Source organism: Agelaius tricolor, unplaced genomic scaffold (genome assembly GCF_023055355.1).
Source record: "Agelaius tricolor isolate 1412-34295 unplaced genomic scaffold, bAgeTri1.0.p SCAF_7, whole genome shotgun sequence".
NCBI classification, from domain to species: domain Eukaryota; kingdom Metazoa; phylum Chordata; class Aves; order Passeriformes; family Icteridae; genus Agelaius; species Agelaius tricolor.
This window is the reverse complement of record NW_027269267.1, coordinates 8,845,061-8,853,503: the sequence shown is the minus strand read 5'-3', so window position 1 is coordinate 8,853,503 and position 8,443 is coordinate 8,845,061.

The window sequence follows — 8,443 nt, the reverse complement described above, 5'->3', positions numbered from 1 at the left end:
GTCCCCTCCAGGCTGGGGAATGGACACACCCAGGACTCCTTGGTCACCTTCTGGAGACAGGAGGGCCCTGCAGTGTGGGGAGGCAGGAGCTGGAGGCAGGAGGGGGAATTCTGCTGTTTGACATGGAGCCCCATTCTGCTGCTGTGTCCAGGGGCTGGCAGTCTGATAGTCTCCCTGTTATGGAGTGGTGGGATTAGCTGTAGCAGCTGTTGCAGGGTGTGGTTGATTGGTGAGTTTAGGGGCTTCTTTTGTGTCTTTGGTGCTGGTTGTGGTTTATTTAGGGGCAATGTTGGTGGGGTTTATTTATTTGGTGCCGTTGGCAGCGGATCCTTATCCTGCAGCTTGGACTGATTGAGGGGTTGCTGGTTATGTGTGATTGCACAGGGAGAGGGAAGGCCCCTGGCCTGTCTCTCTTCTCATCACTGATTGCTTCAGCAGAGATACTGAGCCCTCCCAAGAGGAGTAAATCAGTGGTTTTGCTACAGCCACAGCTTATCCTCAGAAAGCTGATGGCTGGCAAGGAAGCAAGTCTTTCCCAAAGACTAAAATTAAGGGTGATATTTTGGGGGCAATATACTTCTTCACAAAAACCTAGCAAGAATTTCACTCTTTCAGCCAAAAGCCTTTGCTGCTGCTAAAAATCCAGCTCCCCTCACCCACAGCAAAACACTGAATATATGAAAACTTCTGGTGAAACATCATGATGGTCTTTTGTAATGGAAAGCATTAAGCAGTGTAAAATGACAGGGTCCTTATCCACTCCTCCTGAATTAATCAGAAAGTTGTTTAAGCTTTTTAGAGAGGATAATGAGGAGAGAGTTGCTTATCACAGACACAATGCCATTTGCATGGGTGCCTGACAGGCAAATCATCTTGGAAGTGGTGAGTGTTGCTGTGCCAAGCCCCTGTGCTGGTTTGTGTGATGCTCCCCAAGCCTGGAATGCAAAATCAGCTGCTCTGATGGAAACCACAACTCTGTGAACTATTTCCAGAAGACACTAACGAGATTTTGCTTTGCTTTACTTTTATCAGTACAAAATGGAAACCCCAAAGAAGATAGAAGGCACAATTGCTGTCTTACAAAAATATAGCTACATCCACATAAAACAGAAGTTTGGTTTTTTTAAGCACTAAAAAATTGGTTAAAAATTATTTTAAATGGGGCATCACATGATTTGATACAAGTCTGGCCCTGTCCTGAATTAGAATGTGCTAAGTTTGTCTATGGACATCCCTTCTTAGTCATGCTCCAGGCATGTCTGCAGCACCCCAGGTTGATGCTCTGTCACGTGTCCTCGAGGCTGACAAAGCCCTGCTGCCACATTCCCAAAATGTGCCCAGCTGACAGGTGGTCACTTCCATGACTGTGCCATCCAGGAACACTTTCTGAGTCAGGGTCTTGCTTGTGTCCTGTTTAACTGCAGATGACATGCTCACCTAGTTATGTTCAGCCTGGAGATGAGACTCCAGTGAGGTGTCGCACCCTCCCTATCAATGGCATCCTCAGCCACGAGTCACCCCAGCAGCTGAGAGCCTGACTTGTTCTGAAAGGGGATTTTAGAACACAGGTTTTGCTTTCTCCCAGGGTGCTAGGACTTTATCCCAGCTTCCTGCAATCAGAGGTTTTGTGTTTCCCCGTGCTGCTTCCCAACTGCTTTGCTTAAGGGCTGCTAATGATAGCTTTGGGTACCCTTGTTGCTGGGCATTGGCAGCAGCAGCTGTGCAGGAGCTGGAGCAGGCTGGTGGCTCTGCCATGGCAGTGGCAGAGCAGCCAGACTCATAGGGCTTGTCTTCCAAGCTCCCACAGCATGCCAGCTGTGAATGGCTTCATTTTGCTTCATGTGCAGCCTCGGCATGCTCAGGGCTAGAAGGCAGCTCAGAGGTGCCTGGGAAGTGGGCTGGACAGTGTGCTCCAGCTGGAGTGACCCATGAATCCAGCTCTGGGTGATGCTGAGCTCAGATGGGGCTGAGGCCAAACAGTGACTGAGCCCCCTCAGGCACCAATGTGAAGCTGAAGCAATAACCACTGCACATTTCTGCCTGTGTTACAAATAATTCATGTCTGACCCCTCAAAAAGTCTCTGGGAAAGTCCCTGCTGTTTTCTACCTTTCTACTTCTCAGCTGCCATATTTCAGACTTTGGAGCCATATTATAATGGATCAACTTGTTATGCTCCCTATTAGCAAAAGGCCACTGTGACCTCTGCAGAAAACTATTGCAGTGCTATAAAAAATTCAATAAACTTAGCCATGAAATATGAATGGGTTAAAAATTTTCAGTTCTTTGTTTAAATATTTTGTTTTCAGCAGAGCACAGAGCTGCCCATAGTGTGCTATTAAAATACAGTTAGGCAGAATATTATATACTGATGGAAAACCATAACAGCAAATAGAAGAAGAGCTGTGGTATGGAACCAAATCAAACCATGTATTTTGTAACAGCTCAAATGCACCCTGACTCTAACTGATTACTACATTACTGCTGTAGCTGCTGCATGGACATGCTGGGAATGTATAAAGAGCCACTCTCACTGTTACTCAAACCCTTTTCTCTGTGGAATGACAATTTCCCATTTTTCAATCTCCAGCACTCCTTCCTTTCTGTTCAGATGTGCTGAATTATTCAGACCCATTTAACTATTTGTCCTACTGCAGCATGATTCATACCTCAAGACTCAACACAGTAACTGTCATACCAAGAAAAAAATACTCTGCCATCCAAGACACCCTCTTGTCAAATGGTCATCCCTTCATTTTCTAGTGGAAAACCCTTCTGCTTGTTTTTTTCTTACCAGCAAGACAGAAGCTTTACTGCTTCAAAGTATTGGTTTTGGGTTTTTTTTTTTCTGTAGCTACTGGGTACAGTATACAGCTATTTTTGTCTCCTATATTGTTCTTGTCTTTTCCATACATTTCTCCTAACAAGCTTGGAGCCATACTGGCTGCCATCATTTTTGCTCCTATATAGTTGAAAGCTTTTCCTCTCCCCAGTGTTGCCATTCTCAGCCTGCTCAGAACCACCCCTCTAGTGGAGAGAAGAAAGCAAGAAAGCCCTTTCAAGGTATTTTGGCTTTTCTAGAACAAAAAATATTGTACAGATTTTTTTTTTTTTTTTTTTTTTTTTTTTTTTTTTACATAGAAAAAATTGACTTTTGGCTCAGTGCATAAAGCAAGACAAGGGTGGAGCAATGGTCATTTGTCTGGGTCTGCCTCTCTGGCCTCTTCCTCAGGGACTAGGCCAGAGGAACTGGCTGATGGCTCTGTGTTGCTCCCTAACTTTCTACATTTATATTTTCTTCCTACATCTCCTCTGGAAAAAGATTCTGCCTGAGGCCATGGCTCTTTAGCATCCTGAATCGTGCCCTCCCTGGGGCAAGGGGGATCTCAGGGGCAACAGCTGGGTTAGGAGAGAATCTGAGGAGCCTCCTGCTCCTCCCTGCACTCTGGTATAAACACACTGGCCTCCTTTTCCTCAGATTCATTTGCAGCAGCTGTGCTATTTGTCTGGCACAGGGAGGTCACTGTGCCTTTTAGATATTACCCAGTGCTCCCTGAATAGAGTTATTGGCAGTGCACAGATTTGAGCATTTGAGAAATTATGGGCATTTCTTGAGTTAGCCTCTGTAGACTCACCAAAACTGTCTGTAGAAGAGAAATATCCTGCAGAGAAATTTATTACAACCTTTTGCTGACTGAACATTGATCCTATCAGGTTTTAAAGACAAGCAGCTGAGCATGCAACTCTCATCCTTTCCCCTAAATCCTCCCTATGACTTTTGGAGTATGAGGGTTCTTTTTTTTAATTTTAACTAGCTACAAATACTAGGACCCTGTTGTCCCTGTCTGCTGGAGACATTGGGGATGAGATCCTTCTGAATTCTTCACAGATAAAATGCTGCTCTTCTCTAGACCATGGAAACAACCAGCACACACCAGGCAGAGGGTGTATGAGAATGACAGTGGGGAATGCAGCAAATACAGGTCCCCATGGTCCCTGCAGCACAAGCACTGCTTTTTCTCCATGTTCCTGAGGGAGCAGGACAAAGCTGGGAGAAGTGCAGCTCTCTGCCTCTTTCCATGAGCACACACACACACAAAATCCCTGTCATGGGTCAGTGCAGACACAGACCAAGCAACACCCATTCAGTGCAACTATGAGTGACATATCTAACAATATACAAACCCTCTATTTGAGCCCTCCACATAGAGTTCAGCCAAATCCCCAAAGATTTTTCAGTCATAAATCATTAAAAAACCCCCAGAATTTGTTTTTCTTAGCTTGAAAAGAAATTAAGAACTTGTCGAGAGTTTAGAAGACAGGAATTGAATGAGTTTTGAAGGTAAGATTGGGGTCAGGTTAATCTTAAGACCAAGCTGTTTGCAGATAGGCAGAACCTCCAGGTAGGTTTAATATAGCAATGTGGGAAAACCACACCATTCAGTGCAAAGAAAGGGAGGGAGGAGACAGGAAGGAAGAAGGTGCAGTAGTGGGTATAGAGGATGGTGCAAACAGTACTGTTTTCTAGGCATCCAGAAAGTCTCATATTGCTGTAACATCCAGCTTCAAGTAGATACCTTTGCCATTAACACAGACTTTTGCAGACTGAAAGAAATAGATCTGTTTTCTATATAGACTAAGAAGCAAGAGTTAAAAATAACCCATAGAGTCAAATAATTCTGAAATTTAATAATTAAATGACACTTAGTACTTGCACCATACATTAATTTCAGAGCAGTAATTAATAGCCATCACAACAGCTGAAAGACTGTATAAATATTATCCTTTGTTTATCAATTTGAGAAAAAGGGGAGGGACAAGAAGTGAAGTGCCCAAGGCTACTGAGGATTTATAGGAGAAGCAAGATGAGAAAGTGGCTATCTTTGAACATCTTCTCCACTGGTGAGCAAAATGGGCTGTTCTTCCTTCCACTGGAAGGTGAGCACAGACTACCACCAGTGGGAAATGGGGGAATATTCCACTACTGCTGGCTGCTTTAAATAGTTGCAGGAATGATGGGGAAATGACACAGTGGATTTTTTGCCCCCCAGTCCCAGGGTCAGATAATAATATCCCCATGCATCACCCCTCTGCAAAGGAAGTATGGTTCAGTTACCAGCAACTCAGGGCACAGAGAGAATCAATTAGCTCTACATTAAAAACTACTTTTTTCAGAAAAAAATCTATGTTAAACATTAATACTGGGAAGTAAGTTAACTATTACACAAGAGCAGAACACAGTACAAAAGGACTTTATACACACGGGCAAGTTTGTGAACATAAAGCAAAATCCAGGTCCCACTGAAGTCAGTAGGACCAAGATTTTATCTGCTTGGCTTTAATGAATTTAGTAATTTGTCCACAAATTCTTAGCCTGTAGAGGACACCATATGGTTCACCACTCTCCTTTTTAAAGCACAGGGACAAGGAAAATGATGGAGGGTTTCCATTTCCTAGGATAGGTTAGTAATAATACAATACTTCCATCACCCTGCAAGGAGGTGACATAAGTGCTTCACTAGCCATCCCTGCTAAACCACATATTTCTCCTTCAGCAGTGCTCTCAGAGCTGTTATGGCAGTATTTATACTCTGCCAGAATCACTTCTCTGTGAGTAGAAAATGGTTATACAAGCAGACAGCCCAGCAGCTCCGTGTAACTCTGTGCTTCTCTTCACGTGCACTCCCAATATTTTGTTTTCAAGGGCTGGCCATGGGGCACCTCTGGCAGGTTTCTGCTCCCATGAACAGGCTGGTGGCCCCAACCTCCAAAGCAGAAGCTGTGCAGACAGAGCCTGGCTGTAATTGGGTTTTCTAATTTTAAAGCCACGCTACATTACCACTGGTCAAATTCCTCAGGGCGCTGAAATCGATCTCTGCAGTAAAGCTGCACCCACGGATGCTGCCCATGTGATCCTGTTTAAATTGGAGCACCACAGAAAAGACAAACTATTGTGATCTCTTTTATTCTGCTCTCTACAGCAGATATTTTCCAGCCTGGTGGGTTGATAGGAGAGAAAAGCAGAATAATCCTTGACTGTCTTAACTGTGTCAGCAGAAGCCTCTGGTGCAGATCCAGCTACACTGGTGAGAGTTCGTGTTTTCTGGGATAGTTTGGCTTGCTCGTAAAATATAGCTTTGCTTTTTTTAGGAGCACAAAGAGCAGAAATGGTGATACAGCTACACAGCCAGTAACAAACTCTGTTGTTCAAATCACTGTACCTGCACTACTGTGCAAGAAAATTCCTTCCAGGGCCAGCACGGCTTCTGACTGCCACACATGAGCTTTGAGAAACTTGAGCAACTGCTTTAATGTGTGACAGATCCAGCTGTCACTCATTCACAGTAAGGTTATTGCCCCCTTAGCAATGTGAGGTGAAGGAAATGTCACCTCTTCTGTGGTGGCTCCAAATTTTGATCCACAGCCTTAGTTGAAGGTTTAATGTGCAGGATTGGGAATGGGAGCAGGTGTAGGTGGCTGCACATCTCCTCCTGCAAAGGTTGGGACTTTGAACAGAGGGACAGAGCACAGAGCTGGAGGCAATAACATCTTAAACTGCTACACAAGGGTTACCATCTGACAAACCCCTTTGTAATGAAATTGTGTATCTTCACTTGAGAAATACAGATGTTAACATCATCTGCTAAAGCACAAAAAAATAGGGAGCATATGTAGTAAATTTCTTCTGTGGGCCAGCATTGCCCTAGGACTTCTGTGGCTGAAACCAGGACTCAACGCTGGTGCTTTCCCTTTTCAGTCAGTCTCTAGCAAGGGAAGGGTGATTTATTTTCAAGATTTCCTGTGCTTGCTGTTAAGGAGATCTGCAGACCTGGTGCTCACCTGTGTGAGCAGGAACAGAACAACTCTGGGACCTGTTCTGATAGACACCTGAAAAGGAAAAGAATATCTCTGATTACCCTGACCAGTCTCTGGTCGCAAGGTGAGAGTGATGCAGGCAGAAGGGGCAAGAGCAAAATTGTTCCAGTTAAGGGCAGTCAGTGCCTTGTCCCAAAACACCCTGAGTCCTGCTCTGTGACCACTTTTGCTATTGCTGACATATTGCAGGGAGCAGAGCCTCCTGCTGCTCCCCAGATGAGACTCAGTCTCCCTCTTGCTAACTTTCCTGCTGAGCCCTGGCAGCTTTGGGAGCTAGACCCCTTTAAGGATTGCAGAGATCCCCTGCCAACAGCAGGGACAGAGGATTCCTCTCGCTCCCTCCCTGGCTCCCCTCCATGCTGAGGTTGGCATGCTCTCATATCAGACAAATCCAGATCTTCTTGGGCTCAGGAAAGCACAGAGCCAAAGCTGTTTTCATTCAAGGCACATTTTTCCACCCCCTAGTCTTATTATATGGTGAGATGGAAGATGAAGAAAAAGATGAGCTAATGCCACTGCCTTTTCTTTAAAAAGCTGCTGATCCTCCTCAGAAAAGCAGTACCTCTGGTGGAATGAGTCATCCAGCATTTCCTACTCATTTCTTAAATTTTCAATGGAGAGAGAGAGATGCTCAATCAAAGATGCTGAATTAATATCTAGAAGCTTCTAGGGATGCCTTCTGCCCTCTCTAAAAGGCAGAGAGAATTTTCTTTAGGAAGGCTGGAATAAATGTTTCTATACTATGGGCTAGAGGCCCGAGAAGCAGGCTGGTGATGACCTAAATTAGATCACAGAGCCATAGAATATTCTGAGTTGGAAGAGACCCACGAGGATCATCAAAATCCAGCTCCTGGCCCCACACAGAACAGCTCCAAGAATTCTTCCATGTGCCTGACAGCTCTGTCAAGTTTGGAGCTTTGACCACTTCCCTGGGGAGCCTGTGCCAGTGCCCAGCCATGCTCTGGATGAAGAGCCTGACATGTGGGTGCTGATGTCTGGGTGCTTGTTTGTGCTTGGACAATGGCCTCTCTGGAAGTCCCAGTGTAGGAGCACAGCTGTGGAGCTCCAGCCACTGACTGGAGCCCAGCTCATGGGACCAGCCCAGGGCAGACCCAATGTCCTGCAGCAAGGGTGAGGAATTCTGGCTACCACCCCTCCACCCCTCTGTTTCCAGGCCCTGCCTCTGCTGCTCCTCCTCACAGGCTGATGTGAACAAAGCCCAAATGAGGTGGCATTTATCAGGCAGTTTGCTGCCTTCCCTTGTGGCTATCCTGCTCCTTTTCTCCCTTACCACTGTTTTCCTTCTTGCTCTTCCTCCCACTCAGCAAGCTGCTTGCTTTCCAAGGATAGCTTTGCCCTGAAGGTCAGAGCTGCTGCCAGCAGCTGTTTTATTTCTTATTAGTGTTTGAGGAGTTCCCTCCCTGCCTCCCAGGCCTGCCTGCAATCCCTGCAATGACATATTTATAAAATATCTGCACCTCCAGTCTAATGACAAACTAGATTTCAAGGCTATTGAACTAACAGGGTATCTTAGCAACAAATATTTATTTTAATAACAGTATTCCCAGC